The 24,534-nt window shown below is 35.8% G+C and overlaps 2 long non-coding RNA genes across 7 annotated transcripts; one reads left to right on the top strand and one right to left on the bottom strand.

The window, feature by feature from the left end:
* Positions 1-1,450: 1,450 nt before the first annotated feature.
* Positions 1,451-16,441, top strand: LOC135293930 (uncharacterized). The gene is made up of 3 exons (XR_010356048.1): positions 1,451-1,620; positions 2,899-2,975; positions 13,558-16,441. It is a non-coding gene; the product is annotated as an uncharacterized LOC135293930 (long non-coding RNA).
* LOC135293929 (uncharacterized) lies at positions 4,638-24,534 on the bottom strand. 6 transcript variants are annotated; one of them, XR_010356045.1, is made up of 5 exons: positions 23,920-24,534; positions 23,700-23,798; positions 13,185-13,257; positions 12,057-12,123; positions 4,638-4,756 (listed from the first exon to the last, which is right to left on the bottom strand). It is a non-coding gene; the product is annotated as an uncharacterized LOC135293929 (long non-coding RNA). The 6 variants fall into 6 exon arrangements; XR_010356047.1 differs by lacking the exon at positions 4,638-4,756 and adding an exon at positions 9,274-9,488; XR_010356044.1 differs by lacking the exon at positions 4,638-4,756 and adding an exon at positions 9,274-9,491.

Below are 24,534 nucleotides of genomic sequence, written 5' to 3' on the forward strand. Positions count from 1 at the left end.
TTCTTTAATACTATTCACATGGATCATACCTGATGAGTCCACCAAGGCTGGCAATTAGAAAATGATACATACCCTTTGAGAAAACATTTTCATCCCCATAAGTGCCAGAGTTATATTTGTTTACTCTACACTATTTCTCTCTAATTTGCTTATGACATGTCATGCAGCTATATGACTTGGCAAAGTAAAATAAAAAAATATCTTCTTCAGCCTCTCTTCTGCTTCCTTGGTGTCATGGTTTGACCCTGGCACAATGCCAGTGCCCCCCATGAAAGGTATATTTCCAAAAGGCATACTGTGAGATGTGACCTGGAAACAGAACAAAGCAGGCTCCAACTTGGGAATGGAGGGAAAAACACAACACTTTATTAATCTACAACATAAGAGACAAAAGGGGGAAAAAAAAGGAAAAAAAACCCACACACAGCAATCCACAATGGAATACCTCCAAAACACTCCTCCTCCCTCCACCACTCTAACACTCAATCCCCTCTAACACTGAATTCTCAATCCAATTGCATCCTTCACACAACTTCCCCCCACTTCATCAAGAGAGAGGAGTCTCCCTCTTGCACCATGGGCCTCCCCAGGAAACACAGCTGGAACCTCCTGTGCTTCCATGTCATACGCAGCAGCCACCCGGAGAGAATCTGCCGTGGTGACCATCTTCCTTCCCTGTCCAGTGCTCTCACCACTGTCCATGGATCCAAACTGCTCCTTGGGTCCTTTTGAGAAGGCCTCGCTCAGTTCCAAGAATTTGCAGCCTCTCACCATTTGGGACACCTGTCCCCCCCATATTTCACCCCCTGGGGCCGAGGGGCCTCAGGAACAGAGATCCTTCTCCACTGAAGGCAGAGGGCTCCACCACACCCTCCCCATCAGTCTCTGTTCCCTCTACTTCTTCTCACAATGGCTTTGTCACTCCTGGCTTCTGGCCAACCGCCTCCCCCAAGGTGCAGTCTCTACATAACAGGAAGATTTGGTTCTGTCCTGTGGCCATGTAAAAGGAAAGTCCAGCCAAAAGGCCACTCCAATCATCTCCTCCATCTAGGGCACTTCTCATCTGCTGGTATTTCTTCACTCACACAAACCTTCTTCTTGTCTGCCATCCTCCGTCCTCTCTAAACTCTCAGCTGGGGAGGATTAGTGTTTTTTACAGCTTCCACTGTCCCAGCACCAAAGGATTAAAACTTCAGCTGAGGTCTGCCGGTGGCTGGGCACCTTCCCCCCCCCCCCCCCCCCCCCCCCCCCCGCTTCTTCTCCTGGCCATGGTGCTGGCACGAGATATCAAAGTTCAAGCCAGCACCGTCTCTATCACTCTCTCCCGGGGCGGGGCTGCCCAAAACATCCCAGGTCTCCTCCACCCCTGCCCCTTGCAGGGCTCCAGCCTCCCTCCTCACAGGCTGCATGGCCTTCCCCTCCCCCACCCAGACGCAGCTGGGCACGGACTCCAAAAGAGAAAGCCCCTGTGGGAATCCTCTGCTTTTAACCCCTGTGTGTTTTCAGAGGCGTATCCAGGTCCCCAGTGGCCACAACATGTGAAAATTTCAAATCTGGCCACTGATTGGTTTGACCACAACTTTTCCAGAAACTCATTTCCTGGTCAAACCACTACACTTGGTCAGTTATCTTCAGCAAAGAGGAAATTAGATTTATTTGACATTATTTGATCTTGATATATCTCTAAGCTGTTTCTTACAATTTCATTATCCTCTTGGTGTTTACAAATGGATTGTTTAATAATCTGTCCTAGCATCTTTTCAGATACCAAAAATGGCTGTAATTCCCAGCTGTAAACCCCCATATGCACTTAATCTTTTTAAAACAGAGATTCTCTATTTGCTGTTTTACTGTCTGTTGAGACTTACTTCTTCCTTTGTAAATTTTCCATAATACTTGTCAATGACTCAGAAATGGTTCTGAGTGTCTTCTTTAAATATAGCAAATTTCATCAGAACATGCTATCTAAAATACCTTTATCTACATAAAATTTAATCTTTCTTCATTCAGGTCCATTTTTTTCTTGTTAAACTTTTCAGCACCATTTTTTCAATAATGCTGTTGAAAATAAATAGACCTTTACAGTCTTTTCTTTTTCATCTTCTACTTGTTTTTCCCATTAGTCACAATATCCTTTCTTGACAAATATTAAGAAACAAATTTTTTTTATCTGATACTCAATGGGTTAAATTTAAATTTTTGGTGTTTTTTTTTTCCTTTGCATATCTGACATATTTCCCCTCTAAATTCCCATACTATTTTTAAACTTATACTGATTTATAAACTTTTGTTTCCATTTTAAATGGTATGATTTCTTTTCAATGTCAAGTCAAATAACATTTTTCATGCTGCTATGTGTATATATATTTACTTGTTCATATGTAGTTACCTTTCTTCCACATTCATTCTTATGTTCTACATCCTGGAAATTACCAGTTGTCCTGCTGTTCCACCTCTTATTTTTATTTTTGCCTGAAAATCCTTCCCTTAGTACCATATCAACCTGTTTCCAGAGTGTGATGAACTATTTCTTTTTTAAAATCCATTGTAATGATTTTGCTACTGTCACTCCTTTATCACCTCACAACCATGGACTCTATAATTTCATTTTCATTTTCACCCTGATTGTCTTTCACGGTCAGAGTCTGGACCAGTACCTTCAGTTAGTCTGAGTCAAATATATTGCCAGGACCAAAACGCTAAGGATGCATGACTCAGGGACCAAAAGTTTGTAATACCTTTATGGAAAATACAGTTTTCAGTTCTGTCTTTTCAGCCCCTTACGTATCTTTGGGTTAATTTTTCATGCATTTCTCTGCAGTCATAAGGGCTAGCAACCTGTTTACTTAGAAACTGAAACAAGATTTTTATTCTTATTCTTATTTTCTTAAACTACAGGGCTATAAAACTGATCAGCACAAGACTTCACAAAATAAGGATTTTCTACATTAGGTCTATCGACCACTTGTGAAAAGGTAGTATTATACCAGTAATTGTAATCTCCTGCTGCTGTATTTTCAAGATTTGGTTATTGAAAAACTCCCCTTCTTTATGTATTTTTCATTTCTCACATTGAAAAAAACCTGCATCTACTCTTCCCTCACAAGTGGTTTCTGCTACATTATGTCCTAAGGCTTTCAATAAACTCAGGGAGTGAAAGCAAAAATGCTGGCATTAACCTTTAACATAGCATAAAACTCAAGGTAATGAAATGAAATAAATTACACAGAATAGTAGAAGGGTCTAAATTCCTATTGTGTATAATTTCATAAAATCTGGTTTGTGGTCTAAAAAATGAAAGCGTTTCTTTTTTACAGTATGATGGTATAAAACGAAGTGTTCCTTAATCAGTCTTGGAAGACTTCTTGTTTTTAAATTTAGAAGTTATTGTTATTATTGGTAATATTATTGGTAGGTTATCTTTTGTGAAATAGGGAATTTGACTTAGTCTATAAAAAATTTTAGCCAACAACTTCTGATGAGTTTACTCTTCACATTATATAGCATTTTTGCTTTGTTTGAAATTAATTGAAGCTCTCATACAATAAAGAAATTAAAACTTTCTCTCTCTCTTTCCTGATATCCCATTAATAAAGAACTTGGAGTTACATATTTCACTTAGAATATATAATTTAAAGAAGGATTTTGCTTGCACACAGCAATATAGAACCTTGTCCTGACTGACAGTTCCTTGGGTCTTGCTTATCTCCCAGCAGTTCTTTCTTCAAGTGCTGCTTCCCTGCTAACTCCATCTTCTTCTAGGCAGAATCAAAGCCACATCAAGCTGAGTTATGGAATACCTCCTGTTTTCAAAAACCAGGTTAGGCAAATAGAATCAGAAAGGAACAATGTGATACACATGATTACTTTGGGGCCTGAATAACACTTTTATGTATGCTATGGAGCATCAACAACTCATTTTTCCATGAAAATGTCCTCATGAAATTATATAATTTATGTAAACTTAGTTTAGTTTAGATTAAAGATTAAAACAAGATGTGTGGGTTTGAGGTTGCTATATTTTTCAGTCATCCCTGTTAAAGCAATTATTTAAAATTGTTACTTGACACTCTGTATGATAAATTGTGAAGTTTTGGAAGAACCTTCACTTAGTGAAGGGGAAATTAAATTAGGATTTTTTTTTTTTTCAAGAAGAAAGGTATCTTTTTTTAAAAATGCTGAATTGGAACAATCACAGTATGGCTGTTAGATTAAAATATGGACTCATTGCTCTAACTTATCCCATTAAATCATTGGAAAGTGTAACCCTCCACTTAATTCTGAACAGTAGTTAAATACAGCCTAGAAAGGTTTTAAAATGGGTATTGTACTTTGTTTTCTCCTGTATCCATAAGTAATCTGAGAGAAGTCTTAATATACAGTGACCATGCACAAGGAGAATAAGCGGTAGATATTACATGGGTCTGTAACTCTTTAAGCAGCCTTGGAATGAAAATATATTAAAATCTCTTAGTCATGCACCAGAACAGCATTAAGTTGCTCATCAAGTGTTAAGGCTGTTTCAGCTTACATTTTAATATGCCTAATACCCAGTGTTGTACTGAATAATATAGCTGTGAATTGCTTGAGAGCTTAACAGAAAACCTAAGATTCTCAGAGATAGAAAAACTCACATACATAAACAAGTGTGCATTAAAATTTGCATGTATAGCTGGAGATTACTTCTGAAATTGGAGCCCAGTATCATTGAAGATGTGACTTTACATCTACAGACTTGTGCGCAGTTTTAGACCTCCTGTTCAACAACAAGAACAAAAAGAAAATTACCGTCTCACGGTCTTGGGTTTGTGCATTGGGAAATAATGCTGTTATGTCTAGGGTTCCAGGCATAGGCTCTATAGTGGCAGAAGAATACACTTTGCAGAAAGATCTGTGTGGTTACAGCAAGTGGACCAATGAGGTGAAATTATTGTTGTGTCAGTTTTTACTGCTTTGGGATCACAGATCTTCATTGCAATAATAGCACCTTTACATTATCATTACAGTATTTGTAACCTTAGACACAAGCAGAGACAGCTCAGTAGCTAGTGACAACCTGAAGCAGAGTATTTATGGGAACTTTTAGATGAGTGGCTTTTCTGGAGTACTTATTTTGTATTCACATGCACAAACTGAAAATGCACTAAAGCTTTTTAAAATTTGTCTAGTAGAATAACATTTGGTGAAAATGTTATTGTGGCCATATGTCCTTCAGTAATCTGAGGGTTTGGGAATCATCATAAATAAAAAAAAATTAAAAAACCAAAACCAAAACCAAAACAAACAAACAAACAAACAAAAAACCAAACCCACACATATATTTAAACCCTTAGGAACATCATTCGTTCTCTTGCAAAAAGCCATCACACTTGCAAATGCTCTTGCAAAATTAGAAGATGAAGAATGAAATAAGTTTTCACACAGTGACTGACACAATGGATAAACCTCAAGGCAAGGCAAATAGTGTGAAGGGAAGCTGGAGTGAGAGAATATCACAAAACTGAGATAGTCTGAAACCGTATATGGATTAATTTTTTTAAAATGCAGAAGAATCAGCCACCAGATACAATGGATTGTGAACTTGCTGTGAACAAGACATCACAGAAGAACCTTTAAGAATTACTAAAAATTGAGGCATTCTAATGGCCAGGGGCACAAAATATAAGGCATTTTCCCATAACAATAGAGAGTTATTGCTGCAAAGAATAAGTAGCATAAGACATGAACTAAAATTTGTTAATTTTTGCTTTTTTTGCTTGTTGCCATTTACAGTGCATATACTCTATGATTTTAGAAATGTATATGGATTTAACACTAAAATTCCAGTTGAAACAAATCATGCTTATAGCAGGCCCAGCTAAGATGTGAGGACAGAGTCTATTCTAAGTAAAGCACTAAAGTTAGAATCCTCACTATCTGGATTCATTACATTCTTTCTGCGTGGCTGATCTACCGATAGCATCCTTCTGCTATGCAAGATGTCTCTGCTGACATCCAATCCAAGTGTCAGATATTTTCTTGAGCAGATTTAGTAGTCTGACATTTCTTTTTCTGACTCTTGGTCACAGTGATCTGAACCCCAGAACTGCAGATAGAAGAGGAGTTAGAAACCAAAAAATCTACATTCCCATAAAAGGCAGAAATAACTATAGAGTTTTGCTGTTGAAATTTGATGCTTGTTGTGAGTGACAAGAAGTAAGAGAACCAAGTGTCATTTTCACCAGGTTTTTTTGATGAGATGATGTGGACTTGGTAAAAGATAATGCCACATTCTACTGCTTCATGTCAGATATAGATTTTTATTATCTGGTTCAACGGGTCTTTAAATGTTATCCTTCTGTCTTATCCTAACAATACCTGTCACTGAAGGAGACTAGTCACTCTTGAAAATATTGGCACAAATTGGCTCCTTCTGCAGCTTCATTCTTATAGTTCATGGACCAGAAGTTTCACTCAATTTATAGCAGCACATCAACAACAATAGGAGTTATTGATTTGAATAATGAAATTAATATACTTTTCCACATAAACTTATATTTTCATGCTTTTTTTTAATTTCCAAGAATGTAGTTTTATAGGATACAATGAGCAAAACTTCAGTGCATCTGTGTATATTAACTTATTGATTAACCACACTATTTAACCTTTTTTTTCCACTTGTGATTTTTTGTGTTGCAGAACTCTTTTAACAGTTTTGCAAGCCCTATGTTCATTACATTTTAGGGGCCTAGCTGCAGCATGTATATCTTCAGTTTAGAAAAATGAATTCCATATACTGATATGTTTTTAGGTCACAGGGGCACTATGGCATTTACTGTAAAAATTCAAGTTATTCTGAGTTCTTGAAGGAAGTTCAGGTAGTTCCCTATTTATTTTATGGATCTGCTTGTGAGCTTAAAAACAGTACTGAATGGGCAGTCATCTGGCTTCATAGGAACAATAAAGTCTGAGTTCACTCATGGTATCTATTGTATTTCTCATTAAAAGCACTGTGAGTTTTAATACAGCGTTGAGGGTAATTTATATCCATGCCCTTCCTCACCAACCCCTTTCTCCCTTCTTTCAGCTAGTAGATGTATTACAGACAGAACATTTATTTACTTCAGCAGCTGTTTTCCTAGCAATTGCATCAGGAAGCAGTAGCACCACATATTTGCAGCCAGAGCTGTTTTTCGAGCTTTAGGGTGGTCTTAATATTAATGAGTTTTAGTGATTACTGCAGGAATGGACTGAACCATCATAGTGTATGAATTATTTCCTTGTGAAATTTAGGCCTCTATATCCATCCTTTTAGAGATCTGAGGTTTTACAACTACTGTAATGTATTTATAATCTTTTAACTATAATGGAAAATTATATAGCTCCTTTCTAGATATCTCCCTATGGCCATGTGCTTAATTTTTTACAGAGATCAATACAATCTGATACCATTGATGCAAAAGTAAAGCAAGAGTACATAATTCAGTAATATGAAGTTGAAAACAATAGTTTATAGCAAATACCCAGATTTAAAGGGAAATGTAATAGAGTATAGCTTCGTTTCAGTCTTTTTGATGAGATGTGATGCATTATCACATTTTCATAATTAATCCTTGACAAATGAAAAGATTATTTTACATTATTATAGAAACAAATATTAAAGACAAGCAATATATATCTCTTCTTTCCTTTTTTAAAAGCTCTGGAAAGAAAAATTAGTGCCTGTATCTTAAAATTTAGATTTTGGGGCAAAAATCCTCTAGAATATACAGAATGACATAAAACTTTGTGGTCTTGAAGGCAATGTTAACCTTAATGACTAAAATTCAAAATCTCTAGAAAGAAAACTGCAGTAAACCAGGATTTTCCTCATGTGTATCTTTCTGCTTTATTGTCAGAAGGTAATCCCAGGCAAGCATTTTCAATTAATAAGACCATGTTTTTGATACAAGGCTGCAGTATAATTTGTTTCAATATGCCAAGTGATTTGATAGGAAGAAGTTATTACAAGCTAAATTAAATCACTGTTGTCAAAGGAAGAAGGTCTCTTCTGCCCTGATTATGACCTCAGTAACCACAAGCATGAATATAGGACTTTTCTTCTGATATTTGGCTACCATGTGTGGAAGTAGTTAGAATTTCAGACGAGATTAATATCTTGGCTGTTGACATCTAAGTAGTTGACCAGGCACACAGATGATCTGAAGGAATTTGTTTAAAAAAGAGCACCACGATTTGCACTTCTTGAATGCTTTCACTAATATTTAATAAGAGCTGAAAAGTTGAAATACTGAATGCAATTGAAGTAAAGAGATTATTCTCCTGACCAGTCACTATCTTTTGTCTAATCAAGCAGGGACTTCCAAAACTGACTAAGGAGAAGGAGAAAAAGGCAGTCAAGGATCAATTATGACTTTGATGGAATGATATTTAGAATTATTTCAATGCAGTATGAAACTGATGAAATGGTTCTCAAAATTGGTGTTATTGTACAGATTTCTTTGGCATTGGTGCAGAGCAATACGTGTCTAGACAAAGTTAACCCAGAGGAGAAACAGCAGTGATACAGTTGTGAAGTCTTAGCGCTGGAGCTCATTTCAGGAGATCAGTTATAGAAATTCAATAGAGACCTCCTCAGTACTATAAGCAAAATACCCCTAAATAAGTAAAGCAAACCTTTGTAGCCCAATGGGATCTCAAACAGCTCAGCCTCCCCTCATTATTTTAATCTGGATTGGGTCCATTATTATGATACTAGTTTTCTCATCTCTGCTATTCTCTGTCCTTCCTGTTCTTTGCTTTTCAGTATGAAAAGAAACAACATTGAGCTATAGTAATTACTGTTATGTTATAAAGCAAGAATAAGCCCTTGTAATTATATACCCCTGCCCAAATAAAACACTACCTTGCTCCAAAAATCCCCAGTGTTTTCTCCTTGGAAATTCCCAAGTGAGTGCAAATGGTTACAGTGATTTACTGTTCTTGTTTTCTTGTTTTGCCAACTTGTTTCTAGTTTAATTTGTCTGCCTTCACTTTTCAACTATTAAATTCTTCTCTTTTTCCCCTGATATTGTCTCTCCAGCTCCTATACCAACAAGGTAGCTGGCCTACAGCTAGGTAGACAGTCTAGGCATAGGTCTCTGCTGTGGACACCTCTTCCCCTATGAATGACAGATGTTGTTCATTCCTGCTGTACGATCTGAACAGAAATGAGTCTGACAAAATATCATAATGTAAACCTTTACTGAACAGCAAGAAAGATTAGGAACAACACATCCATAAGATGACTCACCCAGTCACTGACAGCAAAAACAGGATCATAAGTGATGTCATGTCTCCAGTGGACTCTCAGTGACACTCAGTGTGTGGGCTGTCTGGCAGCACCAGCTAGTAGTGCCAAAGCCTTCTGGTTGTGGGTGAGAGCCGTGACACATCTCGTTTGCTCAGCGGTACAATTATCGCACAGAATCACACTTTGTGCGAATAACCTGCGAGGCTTCCCACCTACACTGCTGGTACCAGGAAAGGGGCAGGATGTCAGGAAATTGGGTGATCTGCTAGCAGTCCGAACTTATAATTATAATTTTCCTTAGACAATCCACTTTTTCGAGATAACAATGCTCTAATAAGAAACAATTAAATTCTGCTTTACTGTGAAGGGCTTCAAGTAGATTAAGTGATATTTCTTTATTGAAAATATTTTTAAAAAGGTACTTTCTTGAATGAATTTCATGATATTGATGATGAAGTTAATATTAGTTTTTCACCTTCAAGAGATATTTTCAACTTTCAGAAACAGTCATGTAAGCAGTTATCTTCAGGGCTCTAAAGTATTTGTGGGTTTTTCTAAATAAAAGCTCAAATTATCATGTATCATTTTGAATCTTAATGAATGCATCTACTGAAGTTCATTGGAGAATCAAAGAGTGAGTAGATGTAAACCCCTCCAAATACCATAGCCATCAAGACACAAAGAAATTGCTTAGCGCAGCACCCTTAGCCTAATTATAAATTTGAAAAAAAAACCCACAAAAAATAAAGGTATCGTCCTCTTTTCATGTCTCAAGACATCTTGGATGTTTTGAACTTAATTTATTTTGTAGGTAGGTTCTATTCAGATTTATTTTATGTTTTATGCCAAAAAAAGTTTCTGCTCATCCTATATCAAGTCTCAGATTTGCATCTGAAGATTTATCTCTAACCAGAAAAGCGAAATGTTTATTAGCCAAAGTTTATTTTTCATAAGAGATACTAAAAAGCAGAAATATCTACACAAAACTGAAAGAAATATTTGATTCTATGTAAATAAATAATTATTCCAGTGGCAAAACTGCTCATAAGATTTCTACACAAAATGACCAAACTTGGCAAATTAAAATAGGAAATTTCAAGACACAATCATTTGTCTGCAATTTTGATTGGATGGGTAGCATAAAATAAAAGGTTTGAAAGTATTGGGAAAGTGTGTCACCCTTAATCAGTAAGGTCTAATCAGTATTTTAAGGGTGAAATGCTCTAAATGTGATCTCCTACGTCTTTTTGCACCCTGGGACACTCTCAGTAATAGGATCTCCCTCAAAGCCTTTTTAGCACTGTAGGATTTCTTTCTGCCCCACTAGAAGTTCTCTCCGATCATGGATAGGCTTGGATCACAGTAGGGATGAGAGATCTTGAAAATAAATTAATTAATGAACAGGCGAACTTTAAAGAATTCAGGCCTTTATGTCTTAATGACACAAACTACTAGATTTAAAATTGTCCCCTGAATACTAGTAGCTTTTCTGTCATTTCTCTGTGCTGCAGCCCAAGGATCTATGCAAACTCAAACCTTTGTGCTGATAAATTACTGCATTCAGCTCTCATAAGAAAACATATCTTTCTTCAGAACTTCATAATGCCTCATGAAATCTGCCAAGGTTTAACAATTCCATTCTCTCAAGCCCCAAAGGAGTTTGCTGTTATCAATGACTTTTTCTCCTATTTGCTTTTAATACTTCTGATTTAAAAGTACAGGCTTGTTTGGCACTTGAACTCCACAGTTTGAAGCTTGCCAGTAAAAATACCATTTGCTGATGTCCAGAAATCATAGTCAACCAAGTATCCAATACTCATAAACCCACAGATCCTGTAAAATGACTTTGTAATAGACAGCTTGAGGATTTATAGCTCTCTCATGACTCTTGTTTGAGATACTATCCTAATAACCACTTATACATAATCAGATGGAATTTATGCAACCTTATCCAGTAAATGGGCCATGTGAATGTTTCTTTATTATTGCCTCTGTAGCTCACAGACTACAAAACAGTTGATAGTAATTCTATGCAAAAACAAATTATTGTTCTAAGAATAGAAATCTCAATGGCCTTGACATAAGTAATTTCAAAATACAGTGGAGCTTAGGTCTAAAGAAATGCTTGAGGGATAGAAAATTTGTTTGTTGAACTGTTTTCCTACTAAATTAGTCATTCAGCTCTTTGTTCTGGGAAAAAGAAAAAAAGGAAATTAGTGTGATAAAATGGCTGGGGCTCCTAAATTTATGCTCCTCAAATAAATCCTTCACTATGTTGTTTTCACGGCTGCCCAGAAAGAAAATTTTTAATTTGCATCTCAATATCAAATGAAAAATGTTTTGTCACACTGTTTAGAGAGCAGCTTAATATATCACACTTCTTTAAATTACTTTAGGGAATTAAAAATTATGTCTTGTACCTATGAGGGTAATATGGATACTTGTAGCCTTAGTGTCATTTTGTTTAATTTTGCGTAATGTAAGGTATTTAGCAATAATGAAGTTGAATTTTTTTCTGCAAATCTTCTGTCCATCCTACTTAATGACCGAGACATGAAATTACAACAGCACACAAACAAAGAAATATGCAGGAATCAACATGGGTGGGTTTTTTTGTAAAAAGATAAAATAAACTGTCTTCCTGTCAAACAATTTTATTTCTCTGTATTCACTGTTGTTAGACAAGCATTGACTACAGACTTTCTGACTAAATTGTCTGTAATTTTAGTGCTGTATTCATTGCTTATGTTTTCGTGCTCAGAAGAAACTGGCTGGTTATACTTACCCTTCTATCATTCTGTCTCTCCTCAGTTTGACCTGAACTTTAATTTTGGTAGTAATATGATGTTTATCTGTAGAGTAATCAAAGTTTAGAATATTAATATGTTTTCATATGATGACTGAAAAAGAATATATAATACCATGTATCTTTAATAGCGTAAGGCAGGATCTTGACAAGAATTATTGTTCAATATTAAACTCTGTGGAACTTCAATGAGACAAAAAAGGCTTTTAGTCTGTTCAGTCAGCTACTAAATAAGTGCAGTTACAATCCTAAATATCCTTCAACTTTTTAAGAACAGCATGGGACCAAAGCCAGCAAGTCAATATTAAATTTGTGAAAGATTTGTCAGTGAGGTTTTTTCTATCACATAATTGCTATCTGCTGTATACAATTTTCTGTCAGTAGCCTGTTTATTACATTTGTGTGTACATAATTATCTTAAAGAGATAGATATTGATATTGACACATATTTAAATTTTGACAATCACATTACATGAATTTTCCCAATAACACTCTATCACAGAAAAAAAATCTCTGAAACAAATCCTTAGATGATTTATGGTGTTTGGATTTCATAGATTAAATTTAAGCCACTCTCTTGCAATTTACATTATGTAAAATTATATAAACTAAGGTAAATTTTATCTTGTATGTTTGCCAGAAATATCAAGAAATTGTGCTATTTTCATTTTAGAGTCCACACTTTACTATTAACCTGCAACTTAACTGCACACTAAAAACAAAAACTGTAGAGGAAACTAAACTCAGCATTTCATAGAGTACAGGTAACACCTACACCAGTGTACAATGCCCTGTCTACACTAAATACTGTGTGGTTGTTTTGCTTTGATATTATGATATTGTTTTGGAAGGTGAAAGCTAAAGTAAGCTAGCTATGCTTGTCGGTGCTAGAATTGTCATGTGCAGTATTGTGGTACTTATTAAAAATGGGCAGTACAGCATAATTTATGTGCTTAGTTATTGCTCCATATTTATGTCACTCTGGGTCTTTCCATTTCCTTCATTAACCTCTGATAAAAGATTTTAGGTCAGTTTCAAAGTCCAGGTAGCACTTTTGTTCCAGATGAGTAAAACAGATCCATTTTGATACTTGCCTCTCTGACATACCTGCAATAAGGCACAGGTTCTAGTGTTCAGCCAGGAGTCTCATGTTCAGGTATTTGAGAAACTGCTACAACTTCTGTCACAGAGGAATAGAGAAAGAAAAACAAAACCTTTTCCCCTGTAAATGTCACTATCTTACCTGACAATATTTGGGAAATCATGTTTACAGTCATGCTTCTCAGGCTATGAGAGGGAGGATGTACTGACAACACTACGACTCTGATTAAGCAAATATAATTATGGGTTAGGGACTGTGACATCATTACCTTTTGCTGTGAATGATGAAATAAACAAATGGAACTGTGTATATACTGTGATGCAAAATGGTGAAATTATTATTTATAAAAGTAGATTTTTTTTTTATTCCTCTTGACAGTTTTTCTTTGCTCTGCCATGATCTCCTCCATGAGCCTCAGGGGAACAGCCTGCTTCACTACCGCCTGCTCCACAGACTACAGGGGAGTGAATTTCTGCTCCAGTGCATGGACCACCTCCTCCCTCTCCTTCTCTGACCTTTCTCTCTGCCGGTTTATTTCTCACAATTGTGATCTTTTATTTATCACAATTTTATTTCTAGTGAAAAAATGTTTAAAACAGGGTAAAGGAAAACTATTTATAATTGAGTACTATCTCAAACAACAAAAAGTGGGGGGATTTCTTTTTGTTTTGAATTAAAAATATATATATTTTCATATATATATTTTCCTGGTTTGGTAGGATCTTCACCAAATTATTTTAACTTATACTATTGTGTTTGTTTTAATTAATAAGTTACAGTAAAATACTGTTCCAATATATAAAAAAATACATCAATGAAACATTTGGAAACTCCAGAATAGTAAAAGAAGAAAATATTAAAGTAGCAACATCACCATTCAAAAAAATCAGCTATAAATATTTGTGTTATATTTTTCTGTGTGAGTGTTTATAATTATTTAAAGCCACGTTCTGAACAAATAGGTGGTAAGCTTTATTGGTGAAAATCGTCAGAGGGCAATACCCTTAGTAAAAAACAAAAAGAGTGAAAACCAAATTCCAAACAATCTGATACCTGAAACATACAGAGTTTAGGTAAGATTATGAGATGCATAAATAATTAATTAACTCACAAAACATTTGATTCCATGTTTTTATCTGGGCTACCTACACTACAGATAGCTTTGCCAACAGAGTTAACTTGCACCACACTTTCACTTGGGTAACTTTGGGGCCAGCCAGACTCTTGGTACAACTGAGGCTGGATGCCCAACTTCTATAGTTGTTTGCAACTGTAGGAAACCATAAAAAACCCACTGAATTTAGAGAACATCACATGGTTCCAGCTGCATGTTCTTTCTCCCACTATGATACTAAGTGCCTGAAGTAACAGGTGTTGCCATAATGTATCCTAAGTTCTTTGTGAAGCTTTTCTCTAATTATTATATTATAAGGCACCAAGGTCTGCAAGACTGGAGACATTTTCTCCATTATTGATACAATACAAAACAGATAGGAAGAGAAACCAGAACATGTTTGTCTCTTTTTTGAAACTGAAAATCAGGTACTTATGATATCTTCAGATTCTGAAGATGGATCTTTCGTGATAATTTTGTCATCTTCCTTTCATTTTTTGAGTATTCATTGTTATGTCCAAAAGCTGATTGCACCTCTTCTTGCTCTTCTGTTACTTGGTGGATTTTTAAGCTTTTCACACGTGCAAAATAGAATACAGTGATAAAAAGCTGTTGCGTATTTAAGGTAAGAGAAAAGTATCGTTGATGTGGACTGATTAAAAGAAATAAACTGTGAAAGCATGAAATAGAAATTACATACTGAACTATTTCTAACACAGATTAAAGGGGAAAACATAGATCCAATGGTCAGGACTGTGCAATAAAGGCACCCTCACTTACCACTATTAAAATAAACATTCATACAAAGGCTTAGTAAAATAAATTTTCTTCTTTTACTTGAGCAAATGCTGGTTCACATCCTATATATCAAATAACTTGCACTATATATTTCATTTTAGTCAATGCAGCTAATGAGAGATTTAATGAAAATGATTGGATGATTTTTCTTTTCATAAACATATTTGGCATTTATATTGCTACAACTGGGATTTATATCTCAATTTGTAAAAAAGTCCCAGCAGACATGAGCCCTAATTATGTTAAAGTTCTACACAACATTTTGAAAGAAACCCTTAGTTACAGTGAAATTATGCATTGTCTACATAGAGAAGGTATGTAGATCAGTAATATTTTTAACATTATGAGATACATATTTCCTGTCTAATCTGCCTATGACCAATTAATTTGATTTAATACACCATAATAAGGGCCTATTGTATATTTGAATAACCTAATTTCTTACAAAGGAGATGCAAAAGAACTTTTAATAGATTCACCTGAAATTCTGGAAAATTATAAATATTTAATAAGTAGTTCCATAACTCAAAATTTCCAGCTGAATTGAAGATCATATTTAAAGGCATACTTACTCTGATACTTCAGTGTTACAATGTGCATAGGCAATATTAATAGATTGCAAGGATAAAATAATCTTATTTTTTGTGAGTTAGTAGAAAGGTTTGGGATTTTTTACCTGAAGGATTATTTATGGAACTCCAAACATAAAGATATAACTGGAAAGGAAGAAAACTGTTTTGTGTTTGCATATACATATCTGCACGTGTATGTATGTTACATATAAATATGCACGTATGTATCCATATGGTTGTATCCAGGGAGTTTTTTTTTGTTTGTTTATTTTCATAATGCTATCTGACAATATTAAAGACAACTGTTTTAAGGTATAAAAACCCCTTATTTTGTGGAAAACTAACATTTTGAATATAAAGATATCTGATTTATTCCTTTATCTGCTTTTCTTCTCCAAAAGAGTAATGAACTAAAGCTCTTTGGAGGCAAAACAGCTGAAGAAAGTAATTTGTTAAATTTGATTTATTTATTTACATTTTAAACAACACAGATACTGTGTTTGGAGCACATTAAAACTCTGATAAAAATGAAAATAAAGATGGCTTATATTTCTAGATTTTGAAAGCTATAATTCATGCTTTTATACTACTTGATAAATGTTATCCAGAAGATGCTCAATACTTTAATAAATTTAGTTGTCCTAATAGTGTTCATTTTTGAAGAAATTTAGTCCAGGGATTGATTTGTTTAGTTTATTTTCCTTATGTGCAATTAATTTTTGATACTTGCACGACTTTTTTTTTATTTATTGAAAGAATGCACACTATAATTATTTAATACACCAAACAAAAATAAATACAGGAAGTAATTAACAGTTGACCTGGTCAAAGTTTAATAAAGTTATATTTGTACAAAACCAAATTGCTCTTTCTATTAATTCTTGCCCTTTCTGTTAATTCACATTTACAGATCACACAATGTAGTATCTGACTCTTCAGCATACATTCACTAATGCAATGTCTTTTTAAACTTCCTTATGCTTATATTCTTTATCTTTCTGAAACTTGACTTTAGTAATAAAAGTTTTCCACTCTTGTAGCCTCTCACTCTTCCAGTTCTGCAGTATCTGAACTCCACTGTCAAATATGTATTGGACAATAAACACTGTTTTCACTACCATTCATTATCTCTAGAGCTGTGAAGGAATATTAGCTGTGACAGAACCTTTCAGTCTGAGAATTCAGCTGAAGAGGAGATTTAGGGTGACTACAGACAAGTGACATGTCTGAAACACCACAGAAGGTAATAGCAATTGCATGTGGGGAGAACAAAATAAATTAGAATGTTGACACAAAGTAGAGTTGAGAAGCAAATTACTAGGAAAGAGAAGATTGACAATATAGGCGTAGCTTGAAATGAGTAAGGACTTTTCTAAGGTGGTGTTTTATAAGAGGAGCAATGGACAGCCTGGAGAATTGAAAGTGAAAAAAGAATTATTACAACCAGAAAGGGTGAATAGATGAATAGACGGAATTAGAAGGGTAGGACGGAAAGAAATATTGAAATCAGATGATGTTCTAAGTTCAAATATAAAAAGACCTGAAGAATTCAGGGAGATGATGCTTTGCGGGTGGTTGCCAATAAATGCATTCTCAGTACTGATAAAAAAGAAATGGGAGAAGTGGTTGTACAATAACATTATCATTGTGCCTGCTTGTTAGTAAAATAGCCAGGAAAAATGGCTTCAACAAAGGCAACCCCTCATAGACAACTTTATTTTCAAAGGAATTGATGTTAATTTGTCAGTGAAAACATTACCTACTTGAATATTCCAGCTAAAATATAAAGAGACAGACTATTAATTAACTCTTTAAATAAATGAAATAAAAGTAATGCATATGTTTATGGTATTTTATCAGAGTTTTAGAATTCTTACCTGTCATGTTTTATTTTAATTCAACACTATTTGATAGAGGAGAGTTTCTGCACAGTGTAAAATGAGCTATATTACTAGCTTTATTTCTGAGATGGTAATCCTGGTTCTAAACTTGTCATGTGTGAAAACATACCCGTGAGGCAAGGAGAACAACAGAACTATTACTATAAAGTTTACCTTTTTTTCCAAAACAAAATTACACAGATATTTTATCTTCTGAGATTTTATAACATTCGTGATGCAGTTTTTCTTCATCTCTTCAGTTGTACTTGCTTGATAATGAATAAACCACAGCTCCTAACTACTAAATCCCATAAATCTGCTGATAATTCATATAACCAGTAATGCACCCTTTTCTTAAGAGTGAAATAAAGAGTGGTCCAGCTAAATAATCATTTGTCAGCCTGCCAAGATAACAATACCTTACATGCTTTGTGCATACCTATAATCTCAATGTATTTTAAATAGTTAGATAAGTGTCTTTTAATTCACAAGGATTTACTAGTTTTATTCAAGCCCATTGTTTTTTCAGCTCTGGTTTATCACGCATCTCAGAAATGCTTTCTATGTGATTGCTTTGCAGTTATATTTTCTTGTAACTATCTGCTTCATTTTTCTCAGCTTTAATGAAAATGCACATTATACTAAACATCTTACTTATAGGCTTGTAATTTTCTCTTCAGTTTTTCCTTTCTGCATCTGTCAAAGTTTGCCTTTTGTTTTGAAATGAATACTTTGAAATACTATTCAGGCTGATATTTTGCAGACTGTACTTCTGAACAGCACCATATTCCTCCAGCAGTCTTATAATGCTGAATAGTTTGGTAGAATATTATTTTTTCAGCATAAGCATGAACAGCAAATTCTTAACTTTCATTGAAAATAGAAGGCAATGATGGAAAAGACTGAGATTTTGAAATACTGATTTTTAATTTCTGAACACTGAAGAGCACCAGTTATCAACACTTCTCATCATCTATGCATTTTTAAGTTTTAATTTTTTTTTAATACTGTCACATGAGTAAATGAAACAATGTTTTTAATGTGAAAAACTTGGAGATGCTATAGCAGAAATATGCTTATATATACTCTAAGCTATATAGCAAAATATGAATATATTATAATTTATAATATTTCTCATCATACAGTAGTATATATAGGCTCATATAATAATACAGAATATTTAATGTATTATACAGTAAACCTTATAAATTTCATAATTATACAATGTATATTTATTATAAAATTTATATTTTTTTCAATTATACAATATTAATAATGAAGCGAGACTGGAATATTATAGCTGTCTTAATGACCATTTTACAACAGGGTAAATAGGAGGACTCTGGGAACTACTGAGCAGTCAGCCGCACCTCCATGCCCAGAAAGATCATGGAACAGGTTGTACTGGAAAATATGTTAAGATGGAAGATAGGGAGGTGCTTAGATACCGCCCACACAGCTTCAGTGAAGGCAGATTCTGCCTGCCTAGTCTCATGGCATTCTGTGGTGGAGTAACTACATCACCGGACAAGGGAAGAGCTACAGATGTTGTCTACTTGCACTTATTTAAACACTTTGATAGAATCTCCCACAACATTCTTACTTTTACATTGCAGAGATATGGGTTTGATGAGGGACTCTTAGTTTGATAAGGATTTGGATGGATGGCCACACACAAAGAACTGCAGTTAATGACTCAATGTTTAAATGTAAACCACTAATTGTTGCTGTCCCTGCTGTCAGGTCTGGTATCAGTATTTTTTAATATCACCATTAACAACACAGATAATGGATAGACTTCACTGTCAGCAAGTCTGCAGATGACACCAAACTGAGCGATGCATTGGATTTGCTAGAAGAAAGGGATTCTACCCAGACGGACTTGTATAACCACTCCTTGAGGAATGGGACTGTATGAATCTTATGAACATCAACAGGCCAAATTCAAGATTCTGCACATGGGTCACGGCAATCCCCAGCATAAGCACAGACTCGGGCACAAACTGATTCAAAGCAGACCTGTAGAAAAGAGTCTGGGAGTGGATGAAATATTGGACATGATCCAGCAATGTGAGTATGGAGCCCAGAAAAGTGATTATATTCTGAGCTGCATAAAAGGTAGTTCAGCTAGAAGATTGAGGGAGGTGATTCTCCCTGCTCTATTCCATTCTTAATTGGCCTCACCTGAAGTACATCATCCATTTCTAGAGTCCCAAACATAGGAAAGACATGTGCTTGTTAGAGATGATCCAGATGATAGCCATAGAAATGATAGGGGGCTGGAACACCTTTCCTAAAAAGAAAGACTGAGAAAATTTCAGTCTATAAAGGCAGCCTATAGAAAAGATAGAGAAAGTACGATATTACCAGGGGTATATAGCGATAGTACAAGGGGTATGCTTTTAAGTTAAAGAAGATAGGTTTACATCAGGCAAAAGGAAAAAACATTTTTATGATGAGAATGGTGAATGAATGGACCAGGTTGCCCAAACAAATTGTCTACAGTCCATCACTGAAAATGTTCAATGCAGGTTAGAGGAGACCTTGAGCAACCTGTTCTATTGGAAGGTGTTCCTGCTCATGGCAGGGGAGGTGCAATATGATCTTTCAAGATCCCTTCCAACCCAAACTATTCTACAATTCTTCAGTTATATCTATATTCTATCTATATCTATTCTAGTTCTCTCTATGTCTTTCTTCTAGCATAATTTTTAAAACAAATATTTGCAATATGGGCATATATATACGCTACAGCAGCCCTCTTATTAGGGGTAGAAATGAGCCAAGACAAACTTCTTGTGTACTACAGTATGAAAAGGGTCCAGCATGAAAATGCATGATAACAGTTCAGTTACCCTGACTCCAACTATTCACTGACTCTGTCTACATCAAGATCCTGCTCTTGCCTTCCCTGCCAGACTCTGCCTGCAGTTATTTCTTGCTATACTATGACTGTATGTACTAGTTTGCAGACTCTGAATGCAGGCTGCTCCTGCTTGACTATGACTGCAGGTTCCAACAGCAGGCTCTAGCAGCAGACCGAGATTGACCGCACAGTAGTGATTCTCTCTCCTGTTTCTACCCAGCCCTTCTGGCTCAGTCCTTCCTCAGGATGATTCCTCTTCCCCAAAGTTCTCCCATGACAACCCAACCCATCCCTTTTATCGCGCTTATCTTTATAAGTCACAGCTGTGACCCATTAAGGGCAAGGCTGTTCCTCCTCTTTGGTAATTGGTACAACTGTGACTTATCAGGGGCGAGATCACCTGTAATCCCTTCTTCTACACCTACATATATATATATACACACATATACATATGTATAGGCAATTGATATCCAAATTTCAAATTCCCCTTTGGATATTTAGCTACAAAGATCATAGTAATAAAAATTCACTTCTCAGCAGCTATCTAAAGCCAGAGGCATTCATCTTTCTAGCTATGTCCCTTTTTAGCACTAACTTTCCATGAGCTTTATTCTGTTCCTGCATATATCCAGAAGAAATCTTATACTGATTAGGTTGAATAGTCTTTTACCTTTCTCATGAAAATTTGAAGCTGGTCTATAAACCAGCCTTCTTCCTTATGTGAGTTCCTGGAAAGGTTTGAAAATTATAATGTATTTGACTGCCACAGAAAAATTAAAGAAAATATTGCTCACAAAGCAGGTATAGATCCTCCACCCTATACAAAATACACTAAGTAGTAGGGGATTTCCATAGATTCAACCATTTCCAGAAAAGAAGGCTTCATGACATGTAATGATTTTTTCTAAAGACAAATGTCATCACTCTGAAAATCCCGCCTTCCTATTTCCTTCTTTAGCTTTTACTGATGAGCACGCAATGATGTGGTCTGGGATATCTGTTCACTTGGGGTGGTCTGTCCCCACGCGGTCCCCTCACAGATTCTTGTGCACCTTCAGTCTGCACTGTTGGGGGAGGATGACAAACAGAAAAGGCCTTGACACAGAATAAATGCTGCTCAGCAATAGCAAAATTCTTCTTATGTTACCAACAATGTATTTAGTCACAGATGTGAACTATAGGCCCACACAATCTATGAAGAAAAGTAACTCTATTCTACCCCAAAGTACACAACACAATACACAGAGATCAACACCTGGATCTATCCCTTTTCTGAATTTTCTAACTCTTGGAATACAGAAGGATGTTCACTCCTCTACAGAATATTTATGGGAGGTACTGTGTATATGCAAGTCAGTGACTTCTGTTTTATGCTGTGTTGTGAACCCAGAAGGACATGGAAGACTGGAGTGGAGCTCCTGCAGAAGCAAGAGATTGGTGATACCTGACAGAAGCATCTTGGCATTTCCCTGCTTCTATTGAGCTATTATCAGATGCTTCTGTTTTGAGGGGAGGGGCAGATTAAAAAAAAAAATAAATCAGAAACCAACAAAATGAAAGACACTAAGTAACATCTTTATCTTTTAAAAAGTGTTAAAGCCAATTATGGGAAGTTTGGAAAGCAAGATTACAAGGAAATAAAAAGAAAACTTGCTGGGAAATGTAGGAAAATATTTCTTGATATTGGCAACCATGATATTATATTCATGTTTGTAGACAGGTAGAATATTCTAAATACAAAGAATTTAACTTTTAACAGTTTATGTCTCAACTTTCCCCTTTCTTCCCCTGCACCCCCAAATACTAGTGAATATCTTTGCAAGAGTACTGAAGTCTTAATGTGTTACTGCAGAAGTCCTTGTAGCAAAAGGCTGATACACTTCAAATCAAAACTAAATCACAGAGAGGACATAGTACAAGGTTGTTCATTATCAGAGACTGATGAGAAAGAAATTGAGTTACTGAAGGAAAGAAGAACAAAACAAAAGAAGTCCTCAAAGAAGCAGCTATAGAGTGACCCCTTTCCTCTGTAGAGTGCAAACTCATAGTGCAGGATGCTCTCTGATTTTCAACGGCTTAAAGCACTGAAGATCTCAAGTATCACTTAAGACTGTAAGTGAGAGGGTGAGATTTATTCCCATTTCAATTAGAGCTAGATAGACTACTTTGATTAACTTCAGTTGCCATCATGTTTTCACTACACACCTGTGAGTCCTTTCTTGTGTATATTTACTCTATATGCTCAGTCATGTTGCTCTTTGATAATTTTCTTTCTGAAGTGGCTTACACACTTAGAGTTACCAATGCAGGGCATACACATTCTTTCTCTGGAAAGGTGCAGGAACACTTTTTTGCCTTTCTTGTCTCTGGAGATCTAAAATTAAATGCTAGATTTCCCCCATTCATCGTACTGTACTTTAAATAGAGTGTAAAATTATTGGACTATAGATAAAATAGCAACAATTTTTCAATATTTTGCAGGTGTTTTTTTCTCATTTCTTAAAGTGCAAGTGAAGAATGCTGAGGACTAGTTTGTGTTTTAGTTTCCCCTGTCAATAAAATTTATAACTGTGGATTCAGAATGATGTAAACACTTAACTGTAGATGCTTTGGGTTGCCTGGCTATAAAGTGACTCCATCTAAAGGATGAAGAGCAACACAGCCACAGTCTGATCAGAGACATTTACCACACAGATTGTCAGAGATCATAAGATTTCCCTGGCCGTATAACTTCTTGTCTGCAAAAAAGATAATTATGAAGCTGCTGGTTTCCATAAAAAGACAAAAAAATATTAGAGATGAGAAGAAGAAAAGAGCCCTGTAACTCTCACTTTCTACATTTCTATTGCACAGTAGTTCTATGGATTTTTAAGGACTGTCTTGTGATTGTCCTCTTTAGGACAATAATTTTCCATTCATAGAACTATAGAACCATAGAATCATAGAATAGCTTGGGTGGGAAGGGACATTAAAGATCATTTAGTTCCAACTTACCTGCAGTAAGTAGGGACATTTTTCACTAGCCCAGATTTCTCAGAGCCCCATGCCATCTGGACTTGAACATTTCCAGGGGTGGGGTTGACACAACATCTCTGTGCAATCTGTTTGTGAGGTGACCACCCTCAATCTATAACAGGATGATGTTATTTTTACACTGCCAATTATAATTTTTCTATTGCCTTCTACATCACCTCCTTGACTTCTAACACATGGCAATTGCTTGCTCCTGTGCCCTTAGCAGGTCATCACCATCATTTTAAAAAGTGACCAGCACTGAGAGGCCTCATTACCTGCAAAAACTTTTTCCTGGGGGCTCTTACTCACTAATTCATTGAGCAACCTGACGTCTTCTTATGTTCTGAGCTGAGGTTTTGCTGGTATTTTTCCTTCTGTCAAAAGAGATTTTAAACCAGATCTTTTTGTGGATGCTGTGGCCAAGGAGGCCATCAGTTTCTATGTTGTTTAAAGATACACTCTGTTTACAAGCAGTAGACCAAGCAGGACATCTACCTTAGTGAGATCCCTCAGGATCTGTTCCATAAAATTGTCATCCTGGATTTTTAGGAATTTTCTGACCTGGGTTGTACCAGCTCTGTGATGGTTTCCATTAATTTCTGGCAAGTTGAAGATGCCCTTAAGGACAGGACAGTTGACTTGGAAGTGCCCCTTAGCTCCTCAAAGAACAATTTATGTCATTGTCATGGCTGGGAGGTCTATAGTAGACTCCCACAGTGACATCCTCATTATTTTTTTACCCCTTGATTCTCATCCAGAGACTTTAAACTGTGCCATTGCCAACTGTGAGCTCCATGCATTCTAACCCTTCTATTACATACAGTGTCACCCCTCTGCCTCTTCCACTCCGCTTATTGTTCCTGAAGAGCCTGGAACAATCCAACAGGGCACTCATCACATCACTCATCCCAATAGGTTTCACTTATGCAACGATGTCAAATCCCTGGGACTGGGCCAAAGCCTTGAGCTCCTGCTTTTTGTTCCTCATGCTTCCTGCATAAGTGTAAACATTTCAGGTGTGGTACATTAGAGCCAACAACTTATGAGGTAGATTGTGGGACCCCATTAGTGTTAATTTCTTACAATTTTGGTACATCATCCCGCTGCTCA

Source organism: Passer domesticus, chromosome 2 (assembly GCF_036417665.1).
Source record: "Passer domesticus isolate bPasDom1 chromosome 2, bPasDom1.hap1, whole genome shotgun sequence".
Taxonomy (NCBI): Eukaryota; Metazoa; Chordata; class Aves; order Passeriformes; family Passeridae; genus Passer; species Passer domesticus.